Raw genomic sequence first — 26,944 nt, 5'->3', positions numbered from 1 at the left:
CCAGTTTCCCATACCCATGTGGATGTGGGCCTTCTGCTCTGAGGTCCCAACGGCTGGGTTGCTCACAGTATAATGATGAGGGCCCTCTGGTGTGAGCTCATTCCGGCCTGGATCCCATAGCCTCGCTGCTCCTGGCCGCCTGCTGGGAGGATCCAACTGCGCGATTCCTCACCTTTTTTATTCTATGGGCCCTCTGTTTTGAGGCTCCTCCTGCCTGCCTCACTCCCAGTCCCTTGGTGATGTGTGTCCTCTGGTTTGAGGTCACATGTGCTGTGTTCCTCAACTTTGGATGATGTGGCCCCACTGGTGTGAGGACACTCCTGACTGGTTCCCATCCCCTTGGTGATGTGGGCCCTCTGGTGAGAGTCTGATCCTCGCTGGGTACCTCACCCTTCTGTGAGGTAGACCCTGTGATATGAGGTCTCTCCTGCCTGGCTGGCACACGTCGCCTTGATGACATGGGCCGTCTGTTGGCCTTTGGTGTGTGCTGGGAGCCTCCTCCCCTCATTAATGAGGGCCCTCTATAAAACGCATATGCCCTTCTTGGCCAAGTGCATCACTGTAGACGTTCTGCCTCTTTTCCTATGCTTTAAAAGCAATTACTGTCTACATCATGAAATCGGTTTCCTGCAATTCTGCCCCACTTTCAGGTCTTCTTCGCTGCCTTACTTCAATATATTTTTGGACGATAGCTGTCATTTATAACTGCAGGTTTGTGAATGACAGTGCCCCTGAGTTCCTTTCTTAACTCGCTTCCTTGTAAGCTGGCCACAAAACCACAGGTTTGCTTCAGGCCGTAATCAGGGTCCGGCACGGCACTCTGACCCTTTGGTTAATTCCTCTTCCTGGTGGGAAATTATAGTTAAATGTGCCCGTCCAGACACCTGCCTCACTCCCAACCCCTTGGTGATGTGTGTCCTCTGGTTTGAGGCCACATGTGCTGGGTTCCTCATCTTTTGATGATGTGACCCCACTGGTGTGAGGACACTCCTGCCTGGTTCCCATCCCCTTGGTGATGTGGGCCCTCTGGTGAGAGTCTGATCATGGCTGGGTTCCTCACACTTCTTTGAGGTGGGCCCTCTTCTCTGAGGTCACTCCTGCCTGACTGGCACAACCCGCCTTGGCCACATGGGCCCACTGGTTGCAGATGGAGCGTGCTGGGAGCCTCCTCCCCTCGGTGATGAGGGCCCAGTGACGTCAGGGCCTAACTGCTGGGCTCCCCACATTTTCTGATGTGTGCCCAGTGGTGCGATGACACTCCTGCCAGGTTCCCATCCACATGGGGCTGTGGGCCTTCTATTCTGAGGTCCCAACGGCTGGGTTGCTCACACTTTCATGATGTGGGCCCTCTGCTGTGAGGTCAATCGTGCCTGGCTGGCACACATCGCCTTGGTGACGTGGGCACTCTGGTGGCAGTTGGAGCGTGCTGGGGCCTCCTCCCCTCAGTGATGAGGGCCCTCTGGTGTCAGGCCCTAAGTGCTAGGCTCCACACATTTTCTGATGTGTGCCCAGTGGTGCGAGGACACTCCTGCCAGGTTCCCATCCCCATGGGCATGTGGGACTTCTGTTCTGTGGTCCCAACGGCTGGGTTGCTCACAGTTTCATGATGTGGGCCCTTTGCTGTGAGTTCACTCTGGCCTGTATCCCATAGCGTCGGTGCTCTGGGCCGCCTGCCTGGAGTTTCCAACTCCTGGATTCCTCACCTTTTTTATTCTATGTGCCCTCTGTTGTGAGTCTCCTCCTGCATGCCTCAGTCCCAGCCCCTTCGTGATGTGTGTCCCCTTGTTTGAGGCCACATGTGCTGTGTTCCTCATCTTTCGCTGATGTGGCCCCACTGGTGTGAGGGCACTCCTGCCTGGTTTCCATCCCCTTGGTGATGTGGACCTTCTGGTGAGAGTCTGATCCTGGTTGGGATCCTCACACTTCTGTGAGGTGGGCCCTCTGCTCTGTGGTCACTCCTGCCTGGCTTGCACACACTGCCTTGGCAACGTCGGCCAGCTGGTGGCAGTTGGAGCCTGCTGGGAGCCTCCTCCCCTTGGTGATGAGGGCCCTCTGGCGTCAGGCCCTAACTGCTGGGTTCCCACATTTTCTGATACATGCTAAGTGGTGCGAGGACACTCCTGCGAGGTTCCCATCACCATGGTGATGTGGGCCTTCTGCTCTGAGGTCCCACCGGCTGGGTTGCTCACAGTTTCATGATGTGGGCCCTCTGCTGTGAGTTCACTGTGGCCTGGATCCCATAGACTGGGTGCTCTGGGCCACCTGCTGGGAGGTTCAAACTGCTGGATTCCTCACCTTTTTTATTCTATGGGCCCTGTGTTGTTAGACAACTCCTGCCTGCCTCACTCTGAGCCACTTGGTGATGTGGGTCCTCTGGTTTTAGGTCACATGTGCTGGGCTCCTCACCTGTTGCTGATGTGGCCCCACTGGTGTGAGGACACTCCTGCCTGGTTCCCATCCCCTTGGTGATGTTGGCCCTCTGGTGAGAGTCTGATCCTTGTTGAGTTTCTTCACACTTCTTTGAGGTGGGCCCTCTGCTCTGAGGTCATTCCTGTCTGGCTGGCACACCCCTCCTTGGCGACGTCGGCCCTATGGTGGCAATTGGAGCCTGCTGGGAGCCTCCTCCCCTCAGTGATGAGGGCCCTCTGCCCTCAGGCCTTAACTGCTGGGTTCCCACATTTTCTGATTCGTGCTAAGTGATGCGAGGACACTCCTGCCAGGTTCCCATCCCTATGGGGATGTGGGCCTTCTGTTCTGAAGTCCCAACGGCTCAGTTGCTCACAGTTTCATGATGTGGGCCCTCTGTTGTGAGTTCTCTGTGACCTGGATCCCATAGACTCCATGCTGTGGGCCGCCTGCTGGCAGGTTCCAACTGCTGGATTCCTCACATTTTTTATTCTATGGGCTCTGTGTTGTGAGGCTACTCCTGCCTGCCTCACTCCTAGCCCCTTGGAGATGTGGGTCCTCTGATTTAGGCCACACGTTCTGGGTTCCTCACCTTTCTATGATGTGGCCACCCTGGCGTGAGGACCCTTCTGCCTGGTTCTGATCCCCTTGGTGAGGTGGACAAACTGGTGAGAGTCTTATCCTGGCTGGTTTCCTCACCCTTCTGTGAGGTAGGCCCTCTGCGGTGAGGTCACTCCTGCCTGGTTGGCACACGTTACCTTGGCGACGTGGGCCCTCAGTTGGGAGTTGGTGCCTGCTGGGAGTCTCCGCCCCTGGGTAATGAGGGCCCTCTGGCGTCAGGCCCTAACTCCTGGGCTCCCAAAATTTTCTGATGTGCGCCCTGTGGTGCGAGTACACTCCTGCCAGGTTCCCAACCCCATGGGAATGTGGGCCTTCTGCTCTGAGGTCCCATCGTCTGGGTTGCTCACAGTTTCATGATGAGGGTCCTCTGTTGTGAGTTCAGTCAGGCCTAGATCCCATAGCCTCACTGCTTCTGGCCGCCTGCTGGGAGGTTCCAACTGCGGGATTCCTCACATTTTTTATTCTATGGGCCCTGTGTTGTGAGGCTACTCCTGCCTGCCTCACTCTAAGCACCTTGGAGATGTGGGTCCTCTGGTTTAGGCCACATGTGCTGGGTTCCTCACCTTTCTATAATGTGGCCACACTGGTGTGAGGACACTCCTGCCTTCTTCCGATCCCCTTGGTGATGTGGGCTCTCTGGTGAGAGTCTTATCCTGGCTGGGTTCCTCACCCTTCTTTGAGGTAGGCCCTCTGCTGTGAGGTAACTCCTGCCTGGCTTTCTCCCATTGCCTGGTGACTTTGGCCCTCTGGTGACAGTTGGAGCCTGCCTGGAGCCTCCTCTCCTCGGTGATGAGTGCCCTCTGGCGTCAGGCTCTAACTGCTGGGCTCCCCACGTTTTCTGATGTGAGTCCAGTGATGCCAGGACACTCCTGTAAGGTTCCCATCCCCATGCGGATGTGGGTCTTCTGGTCTGAGGTCCCAACGCCTGGGTTACTCACAGTTTCCTCATGTTGGCTCTCTGGTGTTAGTTAACTCAGGCCTAGATCCCATAGCCTCTGTGCTGTGGACTGCCTGCTGGGAGGTTCCAACTGCTGGATTCCTCACCTTTTTTATTCTTTGGACCCTGTGTTGTGAGGCTCATCCTGCCTGCCTCACTCCCAGCCCCTTTGTGATGTAGGTCCTCTGGTTTGAGGCCACATGTGCCGGTTTCCTCACATTTTATTGATGTGGCCCCACTGGTGTGAGGACACTCCTGCCTGGTTCCCATCCCCTTGGTGATGTGGGCCCTCTGCTGAGAGTCTGATCCTGGCTGGATTCCTCACACTTCTGGGAGGAAGGCCCTCTGCTGTGAGGTCACTCCTGCCTGGCTGGCACACATGGCCTTGGCCACATGGGGCCTCTGGTTGCAGTTGGAGCATGCTGGGAGCCTCCTCCCCTCTGTGATGAGGGCCGTCTGGCGTTAGGCCCTAACTGCTGGTATCCCCACATTTTCTGATGTGTGCCCACTGGTGCGAAGACACTCCTGCCAGGTTCCCATCCCCATGGGGATTTGGGCCTTCTACTCTGAAGTCCCAACGCCTGGGTTGCTCACAGTATCAGGATGTGGGCCCTCTGCTGTGAGTTCACTCCGGCATTGATCCCATAGCCTCGGTGCTCTGGGCCACCTGCTTGGAGCTTCCAACTGCTGGATTCCTCACCTTTTTTATTCTATGGGCCCTGTGTTGTGAGGCAACTCCTGCCTGCCTCACTCTGAGCCTCTTGGTGATGTGGGTCCTCTGCTTTGAGGTCACGTGTTCTGGGTTCCTCACCTTTCGCTGATGTGGCCCCACTGGTGTGAGGACACTCCTGCCTGGTTCCCATCCCCTTGGGGATGTGGGCCCTCTGGTGAGAGTCTGATCCTGGTTGGGTTCCTCACACTTCTTTGAGGTGGGCCCTCTGCTCTGAGGTCACTCCTGCCCAGCTGGCACACCCCGCCTTGGCGACGTCGGCCCTTTTGTGGCAGTTGGAGCCTGCTGTGAGCCTCCTCCCCTTGGTGATGAGGGCCCTCTGGTGTCAGGCCCTAACTGCTGGGTACCCACATTTTCTGATACGTTCTAAGTGGTGCGAGGACACTCTTACCATGTTCCCAACCCCATGAGGATGTGGGCCTTCTGCTCTGAGGTCCCAACGTCTGGGTTGCTCACAGTTTCATGATATGGGTCCTCTGCTGTGAGTTCACTGAGGCCTGGATCGCATAGACTGGGTGCTCTGGGCCGTCTGTTGGGAGGTTCCCACTGCTGGATTCCTCAGCTTTTTTATTCTATGGGCCCTGTGTTGTGAGGCTACTCCTGCCTGCCTCACTCCGAGCCCCTTGGAGATGTGGGTTCTCTGGTTTAGGCCACATTTGCTGGGTTCCTCACCTTTCTATGATATTGCCACACTGGCGTGAGGACACTCCTGCCTGGTTCTGATTCCCTTGGTAATGTGGGCCCTCTGGTGAGAGTCTTATCCTGGCTTTGTTCCTCACCCTTCTGTGAGGTAGGCCCTGTGCTGTGAGCTCACTCCTGCCTGGCTGTCACACGTTACCTTGGTGACCTGGGCCCTCAATTGGGAGTTGGTGCCTTCTTGGAGTCTCCTCCCCTCGGTAATGAGGGCCCTCTGGCGTCAGGCCCTAACTTCTGGGCTCCCAAAATTCTCTGATGTGTGCCCTGTGGTGTGAGTACACTTCTGACAGGTTCCCAACCCCATGGAAATGTGGGCCTTCTGCTCTGAGGTCCTAACGGCTGGGTTGCTCACAGTTTCATGATGAGGGCCCTCTGTTGTGAGTTCAGTCAGGACTGGATCCCATAGCCTCGCTGCTGCTGGCTGCCTGATGGGAGGTTCCAACTGTGGGATTCCTCACCTTTTTTATTCTATGGTCCCGCTGTTTTGAGGCTCCTCCTGCCTGCCTCACTCCCAGCTCCTTTTTGATGTGTGTCCTCTGGTTTGAGGCCACGTGTGCTGGGTCCCTCACATTTCGGTGATGTGGCCCCACTGGTGTGAGGACACTCCTGCCCTGTTCCCATTCCCTTGGTGATGTGGGCCCTCTGGTGAGAGTCTGATCATCTTTGGTTTCCTCACACTTCTGTGAAGTTGGCCCTCTGCTCTGAGGTCACTCCTGCCTGGCTGGCACACCCCGCATTGGTGACATCGGGCCTCTGGTAGCAGTTGGAGCCTTCTGGGAGCTACGTCCCCTCAGTGATGAGGGCTCTCTGGCATCAGGCCCTAACTGCTGTGCTCCCCACCTTTTCTGATGTGTGCCCACTGGTGCGATGACACTCCTGCTTGGTTCCCTTCCCCATGGGGATGTGGGCCTTGTGCTCTGAGGTCACAACGGCTGGGTTGCTTACAGTATCACGATGAGGGCCCTCTGCTGTGAGTTCACTGTGGCCTGGATCTCATACCCTCGGTGCTCTGGGCCGCCTGCTGGGAAGTTCCAACTGCTGGATTCCTCACCTTTTTTATACAGTGGGCCATGTGTTGTGAGGTTAATCCTGCCTGCCTCACTCCGAGACCCATGGTGATGTGGGTCCTCTGGTTTGAGGCTACATGTGCTGGGTGCCTCAACTTTCGATGATGTGGCCCCACGGGTGTGAGGACACTCCTGCCTGGTTCCCATCCCCTTGGTGATGTGGGCCCTCTGGTGAGAGTCTGATCCTGGCTGGGTTCCTTACCCTTCTGTGAGGTGGGCCCTCTGATGTGAGGTCACACGTGGATGGCTGAGTCACGTCACCTTGGCAACGTGGGGCCTCTGTTGGCCCCTGGAGCATGCTGAGAGCCTCCTACCCTCGTAAATGAGGGCCCTGGAAAAAAACGCATATGCACTTTTTGGTCAAGTGCATCATTGTCGAGGTTTTGCCTCTTTTCCTATGCTTTCAGAGCAATTCCCGTCTACCTCCTGAAATCGCATTCCGGCAATTCTGCCCCGTTTTCAAGTCCTCTTTGCAGCCTTACTTGAATATATTTTTGGACGATAGCTGTCATTTATAACTCTGCAGGTTTGTGAATTACAGTGCCCCTGAGCCTCTTACTTCAACTCGCTTTCTTGTGAATTGGCCGCAAAACCGCAGGATTGCTTCAGGCCTTAATCTGGTTCCGGCATGGAACGCTGAGCCTGTGGTTAGTTCCTCTTCCTGGAGGGAAATGAGAGTTAAATGTGCCTGTCCACAAACCCACAGCTAGTCTCTCATTGGTTCTCCCTATTCCTGTTCATCTTTCGCAGAAATTGCAAACTGTACCAAACAGGAGGTTAAAGGCACTGACTCTCCAAGTGGGGAGAGTGTTAGTAAAGTGTCTTGAATGGTGAACCCGAGGACCAGGGGACGAAAACAGAGATGCATTTAAAAACGTTTTCTGATCACACGGTGGACCATACTCGGCATTCCCCATGCATGTTTGAGCTGAAGGACGAATCCCTTAAACCGGGAAAGCTGGGAACCTTGGAATAGGTACCATGCAGTATTACTTCTAATGGTCTGCATTTGCTGACCGAACCTCACCAATCCTATCAGCCCCAAGTGTCCAGCCTTATGTCTAACCCAGCTGTGGGTGTGGATGTGGTAAACCCAGGTCTCATCACAAGCCATGAATGAATTATTTAAGAATTGCTCTCTATTTCACAGTCTTTGTGATAGTTTTTAAAATTTATTTGTATAATGGGATTTAGCTGATTTTCAATGCTGCGTTTATGCCGATGTACACACACTGGATTCCCTTATGGAGACATATAAATACATAGGTTTTAAGACTCGTTCTAGTCACGTATATTCTTGGGGTTGAATATGTGATGTTGAGTCCATTTCTTTGAGCAAGGAGTAGATCATGTATATTACATATATGGCTTATGGAACGGTATCTGTGCTAATTTCATTCTCTGGTTTTATGCGGCACCTCAACTCACCTTTCCCCATAAGCAAACGTAATTTGGTTTTCTAAATGTGAGACCCTGTTGTGTTTTGTAATTCACTTCATGTGTAGCCAAGTTTACATTCCGTGTATTAGTGATATCTTATGATGTTTCTTTTTCTGTGTGACTTATTTCACGTAGAATCATCGTACCTGAATCCACTCATTATGCCGCTACGGGCCTGATGACATAGATTTCATTGCTGAATGATATACCATTGTACGTACGTACCACAACTTTTTTATCCATTTTTCGCTTTCTGAGATATTTAGCTTGTACCATAGACGAGGTTCTTGTAAACAGAGCTGTCCGAAATTTGGAGTGGCTGTGTGTTTTTGATTTTAATTTCCCTAAGCTATAGGACCATAAGTGGAAGTGCCATAGGCTGTGTTGCTTTGTTTTCTACGTGTTTCAGAAAACACCATACACTTCTCCAGAGTGGCTGTTGGCAATTTACATCCCGCCCATCAGCATAACAAGGCTCCCTGTTCTCCAGGGCCTGTGCTGCTTTTCTGGATTTTACACATTTTTCAAATGGCCCTTTTGATCCGGGGTCAGTGAGACTTCATTGTAGTGCAGATTTCTTTAACATGCTTGCTTGGTTGGCCAAAAAGGGCGTATGCGTTTTTTCCTGAATATATTCAGGAAAAAACGCATACGCCCTTTTTGGCCAAGTGCATCATTGTCGACATTCTACCTCTTTTCCTATGCTTTAAAGGCAATTGCAGTCAAACCCCTGAAATGGTTTTCCTGCAATTCTGCCCCACTTACAAGTCCTCTTCGGAGCCTTCCTTCAATATATTTTTGGACGATAGCTGTCATTTATAACTCTGGAGATTTGTGAATTACAGTGACCCTGATCTCCTTTCTTCAACTCGCTTCCTTGTGAGCTGGCCGCAAACCCGCAGGATTGCTTCAGGCCCCAGTCTGCTTCCGGAACAGCATGCGGAGGCTTTGGTTAATTCCTCTTCCTGGTGGGAAATGAGCGTTACATTTGCCCGTGCCGACACCTACAGCTAGTCTCTCATTGGTTCTCCCAATTCCTGTTCATCTTGCGCAGAATTTGCAAACTGTGCCCAATAGGAGGTTAAAGGCACTGACTCTCCAAGTGGGGAGAGTGTTAGTAAAGCGTCTGGAATGGTGAACCCGAGTACCAGGGGACGAAAACTGAGATGCATTTGAAAACGTTTACCAATCACACGGTGGACCATACTCTGGGTTTCCCATGCATGTTTTAGCTGAAGGAAGAATCCCTTAAACCTGGAGAGTTGGGACCTATGGAATGGGTACCATGCAGTATGACTTCAAAGGGCCTGTGTTTGCTCACCGAACCTCACCAATGCTATCAGCCCGAAGTGTCCGGCCTTATATCTCACCCAGCTCTGGGTGTAGATATAGTAAATCCAGGTTGCATCACAAGCCCTGAATGAATTATTTAAGAATTGCTCTCTATTTCACTGGCATTTTGTTTTGTTTCTGAAATTTATTTTGATAATGGGATTTATCGGATTTTCCCTGCTGCGTTTAGGCCGCTGTACACACGCTTGCTTTCCTTATGGAGACATATAAATCCATGTGTTTTAAGATTCTTACTTGTCAGGTATATTCCCAGGCGTTGAATATGGGGTGTTGAGTCCATTTCGTTGAGCAAGGTGTCGGTCTTGTCTATTATATATTTGACTTTTGGAATGGTATCTGTGCTAATTTCAATCTCTGGTTTAATGCAGCACCCCAACTCACCTTTCCCCATAGGCAAGCATAAGTTGGTTTTCTAAATTTGAGACCCTGTTCTGTTTTGTAATTCAGTTCATGTGTAGACAAGTTTACATTCCGTGTATTAGTGATATCTTATGATGTTTCTTTTTCTGTGTGACTTATTTCTCATAGAATCATCGTACCTGAATCCACTCATTATGCTGCTACGGGCCCGATGCCGTAGATTTCATTGCTGAGTGATATTCCATTATACGTGCGTACCACAACATCTTTATCCATTTTTTGCTTTCTCGGATATTTAACTTGTACCGTAGACGAGGTTCTTGTAAACAGAGCCGTCCCAAACTTTGGGGTGGCTGTGTGTTTTTGATTTTAATTTCCCTAAGCTATAGGACCCTAAGTGGAAGTGCCATAGGCTGTGTTGCTTTGTTTCCTACGTGTTTCAGGAAACACCATACACTTCTCCAGAGTGCCTGTTGGCAATTTACATCCCGCCCATCAGCATAACAAGGCTCCCTGTTCTCCAAGACCTGTCCTGCCTTTCTGGATTTTACACTTTTTCCACATGGCCCTTTTGACCGGGGGGCAGTGAGATTTAATTGTAGTGCAGATTTCCTTTACACGCTTGCTTGGTTGGCCAAAAAGCACGTATGCATTTTTTCGTGAATATATTCACGAAAAAATGCATAGGCCTTTTTGCCAAGTGCATCATTGTCGACATTCTGCCTCTTTTCCTATGCTTTAAGTGCAATTCCAGTCTAACCCCTGAAATCGTTTTACTGAAATTCTGCCCTGCTTTCAAGTCCTGTTCGAAGACTTACTTCAATACATTTTTGGACGGTAGCCGTCATTCATAACTCTGCAGGTTTGTGAATTACAGTGCCCCTGAGCTCCTTTCTTCAACTTGCTTTCTTGTGACCTGGCCACAAAACTGCAGGATTGCTTCAGGCCCTAATCTGATTCCGGCAGGGCACGCTGAGCCTTTGGTTAATTCGTCTTCCTGGTGGGAAATGAGCATTCCATTTGCCCATGCAGACGCCTACAGCTACTCTCTCACTGATTCTCCCTATTCCTGTTCATCTTGCGCAGAAATTGCAAACTGTGCCAAACAGGAGGTTAAAGGCACTGACTCTCCAAGTGGGGAGAGTGTTAGTAAAGCGTCTGGAATGGTGAACCCGAGTACCAGGGGACGAAAACTGAGATGCATTTGAAAACGTTTCCCAATCACACGGTGGACCATACTCTGGGTTTCCCATGCATGTTTTAGCTGAAGGAAGAATCCCTTAAACCTGGAGAGTTGGGACCTATGGAATGGGTACCATGCAGTATGACTTCAAAGGGTCTGGTTTGGTCACCGAACCTCACCAATGCTATCAGCCCGAAGTGTCCAGCCTTATGTCTCACCCAGCTCTGGGTGTAGATGTGGTAAATCCAGGTTGCATCACAAGCCCTGAATGAATTATTTAAGAATTGCTCTCTATTACACTGTCATTGTGTTTTGTTTTTGAAATTTATTTTGATAATGGGATTTATCGGATTTTCACTGCTGAGTTTAGGTCGCTGTACACACGCTTGATTTCCTTATGGAGACATATAAATCCATGGGTTTTAAGATTCTTACTTGTCAGGTATATTCCCAGGCGTAGACTATGGGGTGTTGAGTCCATTTCGTTGAGCAAGGAGTAGGTCTTGTCTATTCTATATTTGGCTTATCGAAAGGTATCTGTGCTAATTTCAATCTCTGGTTTTATGCAGCACCCCGACTCACCTTTCCCCATAAGCAAGCATAAGTTGGTTTTCTAAATTTGAGACACTGTTCTGTTTTGTAATTCAGTTCATGTGTAGCCAAGTTTATATTCCGTGTATTACTGATATCTTATGATGTTTCTTTTTCTGTGTGACATATTTCTCGTAGGATCATCGTACCTGAATCCACTGATTATGCCGCTACGGTCCTGATGACGTAGATATCATTGCTGAGTGATATTCCATTGTACGTGCGTACCACAACTTCTTTATCCATTTTTTGCTGTCTCGGATATCTAACTTTTTCCGTAGACGAGGTTCTTGTAAACAGAGCCGTCCCAAACTTTGGGGTGGCTGTGTGTTTTTGATTTTAGTTTCCCTAAGCTATAGGACCATAAGTGGAAGTGCCATAGGCTGTGTTGCTTTGTTTCCTACGTGTTTCAGGAAACACCATACACTTCTCCAGCGTGGCTGTTGGCAATTTACATCCCGCCCATCAGCATAACAAGGCTCCCTGTTCTCCATGACCTGTCCTGCCTTTCTGGATTTTACACGTTTTTCAGAATGCCCTTTTGACCGGGGGGCAGTGAGACTTCATTGTAGTGCAGATTTCCTTTACACGCTTGCTTGGTTAGCCAAAAAGTGCGTATGCGTTTTTTCCTGAATATATTCAGGAAAAAACGCATACGCCCTTTTTGGCCAAGTGCATCATTGTCGACATTCTGCCTCATTTCCTATGCTCTAAGTGCAATTCCAGTCTACCCCCTGAAATCGTTTTCCTGAAATTCTGCCCCGCTTTCAAGTCCTCTTTTAAGACTTACTTCAATACATTTTTGGACGATAGCTGTCATTCATAACTGTGCAGGTTTGTGAATTACAGTGCCCCTGAGCTCCTTTCTTCAACTCGCTTTCTTGTGAGCTGGCCGCAAAACCGCAGGATTGGTTCAGGCCCTAATCTGTTTCTGGCCGGGCATGCTGAGACTTTGGTTAATTCCTCTTCCTGGTGGGAAATGAGCGTTCCATTTGCCCGTGCAGACACCTACAGCTAGTCCCTCATTGGTTCTACCTATTCCTGTTCATCTTGTGCAGAAATTGCAAACTGTGCCAAACAGGAGGTTAAAGGCACTGACTCTCCAAGTGGGGAGAGTGTTAGTAAAGCGTCTGGAATGGTGAAGCCTAGTCCCTGGGCTCGAAAACTGAGATGCATTTGAAAACGTTTCCCAATCACACAGGGGACCGTACTCTGGGCTTCCCATGCATGATTTAACTGAAGGAAGAATCCCTTAAACTTGGAGAGTTGGGACCCATGGAATGGGTACCATGCAGTATGACTTCAAAGGGTCTGAGTTTGCTCACCGAATCTCACCAATGCTATCAGCCCGAAGTGTCCAGCCTTATGTCACACCCAGCTCTGGGTGTAGATGTGGTAAATCCAGGTTGCATCACAAGCCCTGAATGAATTATTTGAGAATTGCTCTCTAAGAATTGCTCTCTATTTCACTGTCATTGTGTTTTGTTTTTGAAATTTATTTTGGTAATGGGATTTATCGGATTTTCACTGCTGCGTTTAGGCCGCTGTACACATGCTTGATTTCCTTATGGAGACATATAAATCCATGGGTTTTAAGATTCTTGCTTGACAGGTATATTCCCAGGCGTTGAATATGGGGTGTTGAGTCCATTTCGTTGAGCAAGGAGTAGGTTTGGTCTTTTATATATTTGGCTTATGGAACGGTATCTGTGCTAATTTCAATCTCTGGTTTTATGCAGCACCCCAGCTCACGTTTCCCCATAAGCAAGCATAAGTTGGTTTTCTAAATTTGAGACCTTGTTTTGTTTTGTAATTCAGTTCATGTGTAGACAAGTTTACATTCCGTGTATTAGTGATATCTTATGATGTTTCTTTTTCTGTGTGACTTATTTCTCGTAGAATCATCATACCTGAATACACTCATTATGCCTCTACGGGCCTGATGACGTAGATTTCATTGCTGAGTGATATTCCATTGTACGTGCGTACCACAATTTCTTTATCCATTTTTTGCTTTCTCGGATAATTAACTTGTACCGTAGACGAGGTTCTTGTAAACAGAGCCGTCCCAAACTTTGGGGTGGCTGTGTGTTTTTGATTTTAATTTCCCTAAGCTATAGGACCATAAGTGGAAGTGCCATAGGCTGTGTTGCTTTGTTTCCTACGTGTTTCAGGAAACACCATACAGTTCTCCAGAGTGGCTGTTGGCAATTTACATCCCGCCCATCAGCATAACAAGGCTCCCTGTTCTCCATGACCTGTCCTGCCTTTCTGGATTTTACACGTTTTTCAGATGGCCCTTTTGACCGGGGGGCAGTGAGACTTCATTGTAGTGCAGATTTCCTTTACACGCTTGCTTCGTTGGCCAAAAAGTGCGTATGCGTTTTTTCATGAATATATTCAGGAAAAAACGCATACGCCCTTTTTGTCCAAGTGCATCATTGTCGACATTCTGCCTCTTTTCCTATGCTTTAAGTGCAATTCTAGTCTACCCCCTGAAATCATTTTCCTGAAATTCTGCCGCGCTTTCAAGTCCTCTTCGAAGACTTACTTCAATACATTCTTGGACAATAGCTGTCATTCATAAATCTGCATGTTTGTGAATTACAGTGCCTCTGAGCTCCTTTCTTCAACTCGCTTTCTTGTGAGCTGGCCGCAATGCCGCAGGATTGCTTCAGGCCCTAATCTGTTTCCGGCCGGGCATGCTGAGCCTTTGGTTAATTACACTTCCTGGTGGGAAATGAGCGTTCCATTTGCCCGTGCAGACACATACAGCTAGTCTCTCATTGGTTCTCCCTATTCCTGTTCATCTTGCGCAGAAATTGCAAAGTGTGCCAAACAGGAGGGTAAAGGCACTGACTCTCCTAGTGGGGAGAGTGTTAGTAAAGCGTCTGGAATGGTGAAGCCGAGTCCCTGGGCTCCAAAACTGAGATGCATTTGAAAACGTTTCCCAATCACACGGGCGACCGTACTCTGGGCTTCCCATGCATGTTTTAACTGAAGGAAGAATCCCTTAAACCTGGAGAGTTGGGACCCATGGAATTGGTACCATGCAGTATGACTTCAAATGGTCTGCATTTGCTCACCGAACCTCACCAATGCTATCAGCCCGAAGTGTCCAGCCTTATGTCACACCCAGCTCTGGGTGTAGATGTGGTAAATCCAGGTTTCATCACAAGCCCTGAATGAATTATTTGAGAATTGCTCTCTAAGAATTGCTCTCTATTTCACTGTCATTGTGTTTTGTTTTTGCAATTTATTTTGATAATGGGATTTATCGCATTTTCACTGCTGCGTTTAGGCCGCTGTACACACGCTTCATTTCCTTATGGAGACATATAAATCCATGGGTTTTAAGCTTCTTACTTGTCAGGTATATTCAAAGGCGTTGAATATGGGGTGTTGAGTCCATTTCTTTGAGCAAGGAGTAGGTCTTTTCTATAATATATTTCTGTTATGGAACGGTATCTGTGCTAATTTTAATCTCTGGTTTCATGCAGCACCCCAACTCTCCTTTCCCCATAAGCAAGCATAAGTTGGTTTTCTTAATTTGAGACCCGGTTCTGTTTTGTAATTCAGTTCATGTGTAGCCAAGTTTGCATTACGTGTATTAGTGATATCTTATGATGTTTCATTTTCTGTATGACTTATTTCTCGTAGAATCATCGTACCTGAATCCACTCATTATGCCGCTACGGGCCTGATGACGTAGATTTCATTGCTGAGTGATATTCCATTGTACGTACGTAGCACAATTTCTTTATCCATTTTATGCTTTCTCGGAAATTTATCTTGTACCGTAGACGAGGTTCTTGTAAACAGAGCCGTCCCTAACTTTGGGGTGGCTGTGTGTTTTTGATTTTAATTTCCCTAAGCTATAGGACCATAAGTGGAATTGCCATAGGCTGTGTTGCTTTGTTTCCTACGTGTTTCAGGAAACACCATACTCTTCTCCAGAGTGGCTGTTGGCAATTTACATACCGCCCATCAGCATAACAAGGCTCCTTGTTCTCCATGACCTGTCCTACCTTTCTGGATTTTACACTTTTTTCAGATGGCCCTTTGGACCGGGGAGCAGTGAAACTTCATTGTAGTGCAGATTTCCTTTACACGCTTGCTTGGTTGGCTAAAAAGTGCGTATGCGTTTTTTCCTGAATATATTCAGGAAAAAACGCATACGCCCTTTTTGGCCAAGTGCATCATTGTCGACATTCTGCCTCTTTTCCTATGCTTTAAGTGCAATTCCAGTCTATTCCCTGAAATCGTTTTCCTGAAATTCTGCCCCGCTTTAAACTCCTCTTCGAAGAGTTACTTCAATACATTTTTGGACGATAGCTGTCATTTATAACTTTGCAGGTTTGTGAATTACAGTGCCCCTGAGCTCCTTTCTTCAAATTGCTTTCTTTTGAGCTGGCCGAAAAGCCGCAGGATTCCTTCAGGCCTTAATCTGGTTCAGGCACGGCATGCTGAGCCTTTGGTTAATTCCTCTTCCTTGTTGGAAATGAGCGTTAAATTTGCCCGTGCAGACACCTACAGCTAGTCTCTCATTGCTTCTCCCTATTCCTGTTCATCTTGCGCAGAAATTGCAAACTGTGCCAAACAGGAGGTTAAAGGCACTGACTCTCCAAGTGGGGAGAGTGTTAGTAAAGGGTCTGGAATGGTGAACCCGAGTAAAAGAGGACAAAAACTGAGATGCATTTGAAAACGTTTCCCGGTCACACGGTGCACCATACTGTGGGTTTCCCATGCATGTTTTAGCTGAAGGAAGAATCCCTTAAACTTGGAGAGTTGGGACCCATGGAATGGGTACCATGCTGTATGACTTCAAAGGGTCTGCATTTGCTCATCGAACCTCACCAATGCTATCAGCCCGAAGTGCCCAACCTTATGTCTCACTCAGCTCTGGGTGTAGATGTGGTAAATCCAGGTTGCATCACAAGCCCTGAATGAATTATTTAAGAATTGCTCTCTATTTCACTGTCCTTGGGTTTTGTTTGTGTAATTCATTTTGATAATGGGATTTATCGGATTTTCTCTGCTGCATTCATGCCGCTGTACACACGCTTCATTCTCTTACGGAGACATATAAATCCATGGGTTTGAAGATTCTTACTAGTCAGGTGTATTCCTAGGCGTTGAATATGGGGTGTTTAGTCCATTTCGTTGAGCAAGGGGTAGGTCTTGACTATTACATATTTGGCTTATGGAAAGGTATCTGTGCTAATTTCTATCTCTGGTTTTATGCAGCACCCCAACTCACCTTTCCCCTTAAGCAAGCATAAGTTGGTTTTCTAAATTTGAGACCCTGTTCTGTTTTGTAATTCAGTTCATGTGTAGCCAAGTTTACATTCCGTGTATTAGTGATATCTTATGATGTTTCATTTTCTGTGTGACTTATTTCACTTAGAATCATCGTACCTGAATCCACTCATTATGCCGCGACGGGCCTGATGACATAGATTTCATTGCTGAGTGATATTCCATTGTACGTACGTACCACAACTTCTTTATCCATTTTTCACATTCTGGGATATTTAACTTGTACCGTAGACGAGGTTCTTGTTAACAGAGCCGTCCGACACTTTGGGGTGGCTGTGTGTTTTTTATTTTAATTTCCCTAAGCTATAGGACCATAAGTGGAAGTGCCGTAGGCTCCGTAGCTTTGTCTTTTCGGTGTTCCGGGAAACACCATACACTTCTCCAGAGTGGCTGTTGGCAATTTACATCCCGCCCAACAGCATAACAAGGCTCCCTGTTCTCCATGGCCTGTGCTGCCTTTCTGCATTTTACACTTTTTTCAGATGGCCCTTTTGACCGGGGGGCAGTGAGACTTCATTGTAGTGCAGATTTCTTTAACATGCTTGCTTGGTTGGCCAAAAAGGGCGTATGCGTTTATTCCTGAATATATTCAGGAAAAAACGCATACGCACTTTTTGGCCAAGAGCATCATTGTCGACGTTCTGCCTCTTTTCCTATGCTTTAAATGCAATTCCCGTGTACCCCCTGAAATCGTTTTCCTGCAATTCTGCCCCAATTACAAGTCGTCTTCGCAGCCTTCCTTCAATATATTTTTGGACGATAGCTGTCATTTATAACTCTGCAGGTTTGTGAGTTACAGTGCCCCTGAGCTCATTTCTTCAACTCGCTATCTTGTGAGCTGGCCGCAAACCCACAGGATTGCCTCAGGCCCTAATCTGGTTCCGGCACGGCATGCTTAGCCTTTGGTTAATTCCACTTACTGGTGGGAAATGAGCGTTAAATTTGCCCGTGCAGACACCTAGAGCTAGTCTCTCATTCGTTCTCCCTATTCCTTTTCATCTTGCGCAGAAATTGCAAACTGTGCCCAACAGGAGGTTAAAGGCACTGACTCTCCAAGTGGGGAGAGTGTTAGTAAAGCGTCTGGAACCGTGAGCCCGAGTACCAGGGGACGAAACCTGAGATGCATTTGAAAACGTTTCCCAATCACACGGTGGACCATACTCTGGGTTTCCCATGCATGTTTTAGCTGAAGGAAGAATCCCTTAAACCTGGAGAGTTGGGACCCATGGAATGGGTACCATGCAGTGTGACTTCAAAGGGTCTGCGTTTGCTCACTGAACCTCACCAATGTTATCAGCCCAAACTGTCCAGCCTTATGTCTCACCCAGCTCTGGGTGTAGATGTGGTAATTCCAGGTTGCATCACAAGCCCTGAATGAATTATTTAAGAATTGCTCTCTATTTCACTGTCATTGTGTTTTGTTTTTGAAATTTATTTTGATAATGGGATTTATCGGATTTTCACTGCTGCGTTTAGGCTGCTGTACACATGCTTGATTTCCTTATGGAGACATATAAATCCATGGGTTTTAAGATTCTTACTTGTCAGGTATATTCCCAGGCGTTGAATATGGGGTGTTGAGCCCATTTCGTTTAGCAAGGAGTAGGTCTTGTCTATTATATATTTGGCTTATGGAAAGGTATCTGTGCTAATTTCAATCTCTGGTTTTATGCAGCACCCCAACTCACCTTTCCCCATAAGCAAGCATAAGTTGGTTTTCTGAATTTGAGACCCTGTTCTGTTTTGTAATTCAGTTCACGTGTAGCCAAGTTTACATTCCGTGTATTAGTGATATCTTATAATGTTTCTGTTTCTGTGTGACTTATCTCTCGTAGAATCATCCTACCTGAATCCACTCATTATGCCTCTACGGGCCTGGTGACGTAGATTTAATTGCTGAGTGATATTCCATTGTACGTACGTACCACAACTTCTTTATCCATTTTTTGCTTTCTCGGATATTTAACTTGTACCGTAGACGAGGTTCTTGTAAACAGAGCCGTCCCAAACTTTGGGGTGGCTGTGTGTTTTTTATTTTAATTTCCCTATGCTATAGGACCATATGTGGAAGTGCCATAGGCTGTGTTGCTTTGTTTCCTCCGTGTTTCAGGAAACACCATACACTTCTCCAGAGTGGCTGTTGGCAAATTACATCCTGACCATCAGCATAACAAGGCTCCCTGTTCTCCATGACTTGTCCTGCATTTCTGGATTTTACACTTTTTTCAGATGGCCCTTTTGACCGGGGGGCAGTGAGACTTCATTGTAGTGCAGATTTCTTTAACATGCTTGCTTGGTTGGCCAAAAAGGGCGTATGCGTTTTTTCCTGAATATATTCAGGAAAAAACGCATACGCCCTTTTTGGCCAAGAGCATCATTGTCGACGTTCTGCCTCTTTTCCTATGCTTTAAATGCAATTGCAGTCTACCCCCTGAAATCGTTTTCCTGCAATTCTGCCCCGCTTTCAAGTCGTCTTCGCAGCCTTCCTTCAATATATTTTTGGACGATAGCTGTCATTTATAACTTTGCAGGTTTGTGAATTACAGTGCCCCTGAGCTCCTTTCTTCAAATTGCTTTCTTTTGAGCTGGCCGAAAAGCCGCAGGATTCCTTCAGGCCTTAATCTGGTTCAGGCACGGCATGCTGAGCCTTTGGTTAATTCCTCTTCCTTGTTGGAAATGAGCGTTAAATTTGCCCGTGCAGACACCTACAGCTAGTCTCTCATTGCTTCTCCCTATTCCTGTTCATCTTGCGCAGAAATTGCAAACTGTGCCAAACAGGAGGTTAAAGGCACTGACTCTCCAAGTGGGGAGAGTGTTAGTAAAGGGTCTGGAATGGTGAACCCGAGTAAAAGGACAAAAATTGAGATGCATTTGAAAACGTTTCCCGGTCACACGGTGCACCATACTGTGGGTTTCCCATGCATGTTTTAGCTGAAGGAAGAATCCCTTAAACTTGGAGAGTTGGGACCCATGGAATGGGTACCATGCTGTATGACTTCAAAGGGTCTGCATTTGCTCATCGAACCTCACCAATGCTATCAGCCCGAAGTGCCCAACCTTATGTCTCACTCAGCTCTGGGTGTAGATGTGGTAAATCCAGGTTGCATCACAAGCCCTGAATGAATTATTTAAGAATTGCTCTCTATTTCACTGTCCTTGGGTTTTGTTTGTGTAATTCATTTTGATAATGGGATTTATCGGATTTTCTCTGCTGCATTCATGCCGCTGTACACACGCTTCATTCTCTTACGGAGACATATAAATCCATGGGTTTGAAGATTCTTACTAGTCAGGTGTATTCCTAGGCGTTGAATATGGGGTGTTTAGTCCATTTCGTTGAGCAAGGGGTAGGTCTTGACTATTACATATTTGGCTTATGGAAAGGTATCTGTGCTAATTTCTATCTCTGGTTTTATGCAGCACCCCAACTCACCTTTCCCCTTAAGCAAGCATAAGTTGGTTTTCTAAATTTGAGACCCTGTTCTGTTTTGTAATTCAGTTCATGTGTAGCCAAGTTTACATTCCGTGTATTAGTGATATCTTATGATGTTTCATTTTCTGTGTGACTTATTTCACTTAGAATCATCGTACCTGAATCCACTCATTATGCCGCGACGGGCCTGATGACATAGATTTCATTGCTGAGTGATATTCCATTGTACGTACGTACCACAACTTCTTTATCCATTTTTCACATTCTGGGATATTTAACTTGTACCGTAGAAGAGGTTCTTGTTAACAGAGCCGTCCGACACTTTGGGGTGGCTGTGTGTTTTTGATTTTAATTTCCCTAAGCTATAGGACCATAAGTGGAAGTGCCGTAGGCTCCGTAGCTTTGTTTTTTCGGTGTTCCGGGAAACACCATACACTTCTCCAGAGTGGCTGTTGGCAATTTACATCCCGCCCATCAGCATAACAAGGCTCCCTGTTCTCCATGGCCTGTGCTGCCTTTCTGCATTTTACACTTTTTTCAGATGGCCCTTTTGACCGGGGGGCAGTGAGACTTCATTGTAGTGCAGATTTCTTTAACATGCTTGCTTGGTTGGCCAAAAAGGGCGTATGCGTTTATTTCTGAATATATTCAGGAAAAAACGCATACGCACTTTTTGGCCAAGAGCATCATTGTCGACGTTCTGCCTCTTTTCCTATGCTTTAAATGCAATTCCCGTGTACCCCCTGAAATCGTTTTCCTGCAATTCTGCCCCAATTACAAGTCGTCTTCGCAGCCTTCCTTCAATATATTTTTGGACGATAGCTGTCATTTATAACTCTGCAGGTTTGTGAGTTACAGTGCCCCTGAGCTCATTTCTTCAATTCGCTATCTTGTGAGCTGGCCGCAAACCCACAGGATTGCCTCAGGCCCTAATCTGGTTCCGGCACGGCATGCTTAGCCTTTGGTTAATTCCACTTACTGGTGGGAAATGAGCGTTAAATTTGCCCGTGCAGACACCTAGAGCTAGTCTCTCATTCGTTCTCCCTATTCCTTTTCATCTTGCGCAGAAATTGCAAACTGTGCCCAACAGGAGGTTAAAGGCACTGACTCTCCAAGTGGGGAGAGTGTTCGTAAAGGGTCTGGAATGGTGAACCCGAGTAAAAGGGGACGAAAACTGAGATGCATTTGAAAACGTTTGCCAGTCACACGGTGCACCATACTGTGGGTTTCCCATGCATGTTTTAGCTGAAGGAAGAATCCCTTAAACTTGGAGAGTTGGGACCCATGGAATGGGTACCATGCTGTATGACTTCAAAGGGTCTGCATTTGCTCATCGAACCTCACCAATGCTATCAGCCCGAAGTGCCCAACCTTATGTCTCACTCAGCTCTGGGTGTAGATGTGGTAAATCCAAGTTGCATCACAAGCCCTGAATGAATTATTTAAGAATTGCTCTCTATTTCACTGTCCTTGGGTTTTGTTTGAGTAATTCATTTTGATAATGGGATTTATCGGATTTTCTCTGCTGCATTCATACCGCTGTACACACGCTTCATTCTCTTACGGAGACATATAAATCCATGGGTTTGAAGATTCTTACTAGTCAGGTGTATTCCTAGGCGTTGAATATGGGGTGTTTAGTCCATTTCGTTGAGCAAGGGGTGGGTCTTGACTATTACATATTTGGCTTATGGAAAGGTATCTGTGCTAATTTCTATCTCTGGTTTTATGCAGCACCCCAACTCACCATTCCCCTTAAGCAAGCATAAGTTGGTATTCTAAATTTGAGACCCTGTTCTGTTTTGTAATTCAGTTCATGTGTACCCAAGTTTACATTCCGTGTATTAGTGATATCTTATGATGTTTCATTTTCTGTGTGACTTATTTCACTTAGAATCATCGTACCTGAATCCACTCATTATGCCGCGACGGGCCTGATGACATAGATTTCATTGCTGTGTGATATTCCATTGTACGTACGTACCACAACTGGTTTATCCATTTTTCACATTCTGGGATATTTAACTTGTACTGTAGACGAGGTTCTTGTAAACAGAGCCGCCCGAGACTTTGGGTGGCTGTGTGTTTTTGATTTTAATTTTCCTAAGCTATAGGACCATAAGGGGAAGTTCAGTAGGCTCCGTTGCTTTGTTTTTTAGATGTTCTAGGAAACACCATACACTTCTCCAGAGTGGCTGTTGGCAATTTACATCCCGCCCATCAGCATAACAAGGCTCCCTGTTCTCCATGGCCTGTGCTGCCTTTCTGGATTTTACACTTTTTTCAGATAGCCCTTTTGACCGGGGGGCAATGAGACTTCATTGTAGTGAAGATTTCTTTAACATGCTTGCTTGGTTGGCCAAAAAGGGCGTATGCGTTTATTTCTGAATATATTCAGGAAAAAACGCATACGCCCTTTTTGGCCAAGAGCATCATTGTCGACGTTCTGCCTCTTTTCCTATGCTTTAAATGCAATTCCCGTCTACCCCCTGAAATCGTTTTCCTGCAATTCTGCCCCACTTACAAGTCGTCTTCGCAGCCTTCCTTCAATATATTTTTGGACGATAGCTGTCATTTATAACTCTGCAGGTTTGTGAGTTACAGTGCCCCTGAGCTCATTTCTTCAACTCGCTATCTTGTGAGCTGGCCGCAAACCCACAGGATTGCCTCAGGCCCTAATCTGGTTCCGGCACGGCATGCTGAGCCTTTGGTTAATTCCTCTTCCTGGTGGGAAATGAGCGTTAAATTTGCCCGTGCAGACACCTAGAGCTAGTCTCTCATTCGTTCTCCCTATTCCTTTCATCTTGCGCAGAAATTGCAAACTGTGCCCAACAGGAGGTTAAAGGCACTGACTCTCCAAGTGGGGAGAGTGTTCGTAAAGGGTCTGGAATGGTGAACCCGAGTAAAAGGGGACGAAAACTGAGATGCATTTGAAAACGTTTGCCAGTCACACGGTGCACCATACTGTGGGTTTCCCATGCATGTTTTAGCTGAAGGAAGAATCCCTTAAACTTGGAGAGTTGGGACCCATGGAATGGGTACCATGCTGTATGACTTCAAAGGGTCTGCATTTGCTCATCGAACCTCACCAATGCTATCAGCCCGAAGTGCCCAACCTTATGTCTCACTCAGCTCTGGGTGTAGATGTGGTAAATCCGGGTTGCATCACAAGCCCTGAATGAATTATTTAAGAATTGCTCTCTATTTCACTGTCCTTGGGTTTTGTTTGTGTAATTCATTTTGATAATGGGATTTATCGGATTTTCTCTGCTGCATTCATGCCGCTGTACACACGCTTCATTCTCTTACGGAGACATATAAATCCATGGGTTTGAAGATTCTTACTAGTCAGGTGTATTCCTAGGCGTTGAATATGGGGTGTTTAGTCCATTTCGTTGAGCAAGGGGTAGGTCTTGACTATTACATATTTGGCTTATGGAAAGGTATCTGTGCTAATTTCTATCTCTGGTTTTATGCAGCACCCCAACTCACCTTTCCCCTTAAGCAAGCATAAGTTGGTTTTCTAAATTTGAGACCCTGTTCTGTTTTGTAATTCAGTTCATGTGTAGCCAAGTTTACATTCCGTGTATTCGTGATATCTTATGATGTTTCATTTTCTGTGTGACTTATTTCACTTAGAATCATCGTACCTGAATCCACTCATTATGCCGCTACGGGCCTGATGACATAGATTTCATTGCTGAGTGATATTCCATTGTACGTACGTACCACAACTTCTTTATCCATTTTTCACATTCTGGGATATTTAACTTGTACCGTAGACGAGGTTCTTGTAAACAGAGCCGTCCGACACTTTGGGGTGGCTGTGTGTTTTTGATTTTAATTTCCCTAAGCTATAGGACCATAAGTGGAAGTGCCGTAGGCTCCGTAGCTTTGTTTTTTCGGTGTTCCGGGAAACACCATACACTTCTCCAGAGTGGCTGTTGGCAATTTACATCCCGCCCATCAGCATAACAAGGCTCCCTGTTCTCCATGGCCTGTGCTGCCTTTCTGGATTTTACACTTTTTTCAGATGGCCCTTTTGACCGGGGGGCAGTGAGACTTCATTGTAGTGCAGATTTCTTTAACATGCTTGCTTGGTTGGCCAAAAAGGGCGTATGCGTTTTTTCCTGAATATATTCAGGAAAAAACGCATACGCCCTTTTTGGCCAAGAGCATCATTGTCGACGTTCTGCCTCTTTTCCTATGCTTTAAATGCAATTCCAGTCTACCCCCTGAAATCGTTTTCCTGCAAATCTGTCCCGCTTACAAGTCATCTTCGCAGCCTTCCTTCAATATATTTTTGGACGATAGCTCTCATTTATAACTCTGCAGGTTTGTGAGTTACAGTGCCCCTGAGCTCCTTTCTTCAACTCGCTATCTTGTGAGCTGGCCGCAAACCCGCAGGATTGCCTCAGGCCCTAATCTGGTTCTGGCACGGCATGCTGAGCGTTTGGTTAATTCCTCTTCCTGGTGGGAAATGAGTGTTAAATTTGCCCGTGCAGACACCTAGAGCTAGTCTCTCATTCGTTCTCCCTATTCCTTTTCATCTTGCGCAGAAATTGCAAACTGTGCCCAACAGGAGGTTAAAGGCACTGACTCTCCAAGTGGGGAGAGTGTTTGTAAAGGGTCTAGAATGGTGAACCCGAGTAAAAGGGGACGAAAACTGAGATGCATTTGAAAACGTTTGCCAGTCACACGGTGCACCATACTGTGGGTTTCCCATGCATGTTTTAGCTGAAGGAAGAATCCCTTAAAATTGGAGAGTTGGGACCCATGGAATGGGTACCATGCTGTATGACTTCAAAGGGTCTGCATTTGCTCATCGAACCTCACCAATGCTATCAGCCCGAAGTGCCCAACCTTATGTCTCACTCAGCTCTGGGTTTAGATGAGGTAAATCCAGGTTGCACCACAAGCCCTGAATGAATTATTTAAGAATTGCTCTCTATTTCACTGTCATTGTGTTTTGTTTTTGTAATTCATTTTGATAATGGGATTTATCGGATTTTCTCTGCTGCCTTCATGCAGCTGTACACATGTTTGATTCTCTTATGGAGACATATAAATCCATGGGTTTGAAAATTCTTTCTAGTCAGGTGTATTCCTAGGCGTTGAATATAGGGTGTTTAGCCCATTTCGTTGAGCAAGGGGTAGGTCTTGACTATTACATATTTGACGTATGGAATGGTATCTGTGCTAATTTCTATCTCTGGTTTTATGCAGCAACCCAACTCACCTTTCCCCTTAAGCAAACATTAGTTGGTTTTCTAAATTTGAGACCCTGTTCTGTTTTGTAATTCAGTTCATGTGTAGCCAAGATTACATTCCGTGTATTAGTGATATCTTATGATGTTTCATTTTCTGTGTGACTTATTTCTCTTAGAATCATCGTACCTGAATCCACTCATTATGCCACGACGGTCCAGATGACATAGATTTCATTCGTGAGTGATATTCAATTGTACGTACGTACCACAGCTTCTTTATCCATTTTTTGCTTTCTGGGATATTTAACTTGTACCGTAGACGAGGTTCTTGTAAACAGAGCTGTCTAAAGCTTTGGGGTGGCTGTGTGTTTTTGATTTTAATTTCCCTAAGCTATAGGACCATAAGTGGAAGTGCCATAGGCTCCGTTGCTTTGTTTTTTAGGTGTTTCAGGAAACACCATACACTTCTCCAGAGTGGCTGTTGGCAATTTACATCCCACCCATCAGCATAACAAGGCTCCCTGTTCTCCATGGCCTGTGCTGCATTTCTGCATTTTACACTTTTTTCAGATGTCCCTTTTGACCGGGGGGCAGTGAGACTTCATTGTAGTGCAGATTTCTTTAACATGCTTGCTTGGTTGGCCAAAAAGCGCGTATGCGTTTTTTCCTGAATATATTCAGGAAAATTCGCATACGCCCTTTTTGGCCAAGTGCATCATTGTCGACGTTCTGCCTCTTTTCCTATGCTTTAAATGCAATTCCAGTCTACCCCCTGAAATCGTTTTCCTGCAATTCTGCCCCACTTTCAAGTCGTCTTCGCAGCCTTCCTTCAATATATTTTTGGATGATAGCAGTCATTTATAACTCTGCAGGTTTGTGAATTACAGTGCCCCTGAGCTCCTTTCTTCAAATCGCTTTCTTGTGAGCTGGCCGCAAACCGGCAGGATTGCTTCAGGACCTAATCTAGTTCCGGCACGGCATGCTGAGCGTTTGGTTAATTCCTCTTCCTGGTGGGAAATGAGCGTTAAATTTGCCCGTGCATACACCTACAACTAGTCTCTCATTGGTTCTCCCTATTCCTGTTCATCTTGCGCAGAAATTGCAAACTGTGCCAAACAGGAGGTTAAAGGCACTGACTCTCCAAGTGGGGAGAGTGTTAGTAAAGGGTCTGGAATTGTGCACCCGAGTAAAAAGGGACGAAAACTGAGATGCATTTGAAAATGTTTCCCGGTCACACGGTGCACCATATTGTGGGTTTCCTATGCATGTTTTAGCTGAAGGAAGAATCGCTTAAACGTGGAGAGTTGGGACCCATGGAAAGGGTACCATAGAGTATGACTTCAAATGGTCTGCATTTGCTCATTGAACCTCACCAATGTTATCAGCCCGATGTCTCCAAACTTATGTCTCACGCAGCTGTGGGTGTAGATGAGGTAAATCCAGGTTGCATCACAAGCCCTGAATGAATTATTTAAGAATTGCTCTCTATTTCACTGTCATTGTGTTTTGTTTTTGAAATTTATTTTGATAATGGGATTTAGCTGATTTTCACTGCTGCGTTTTTGTCACTGTACACACGCTTGATTCTCTTATGGAGA

The sequence above is a fragment of the Delphinapterus leucas genome, chromosome 6, assembly GCF_059928025.1.
Source record: "Delphinapterus leucas isolate spDelLeu-1000000601 "Yukka" chromosome 6, BTC_Dleu_Yukka2, whole genome shotgun sequence".
NCBI classification, from domain to species: Eukaryota; Metazoa; Chordata; class Mammalia; order Artiodactyla; family Monodontidae; genus Delphinapterus; species Delphinapterus leucas.
This window is presented reverse-complemented; position numbering follows the sequence as displayed.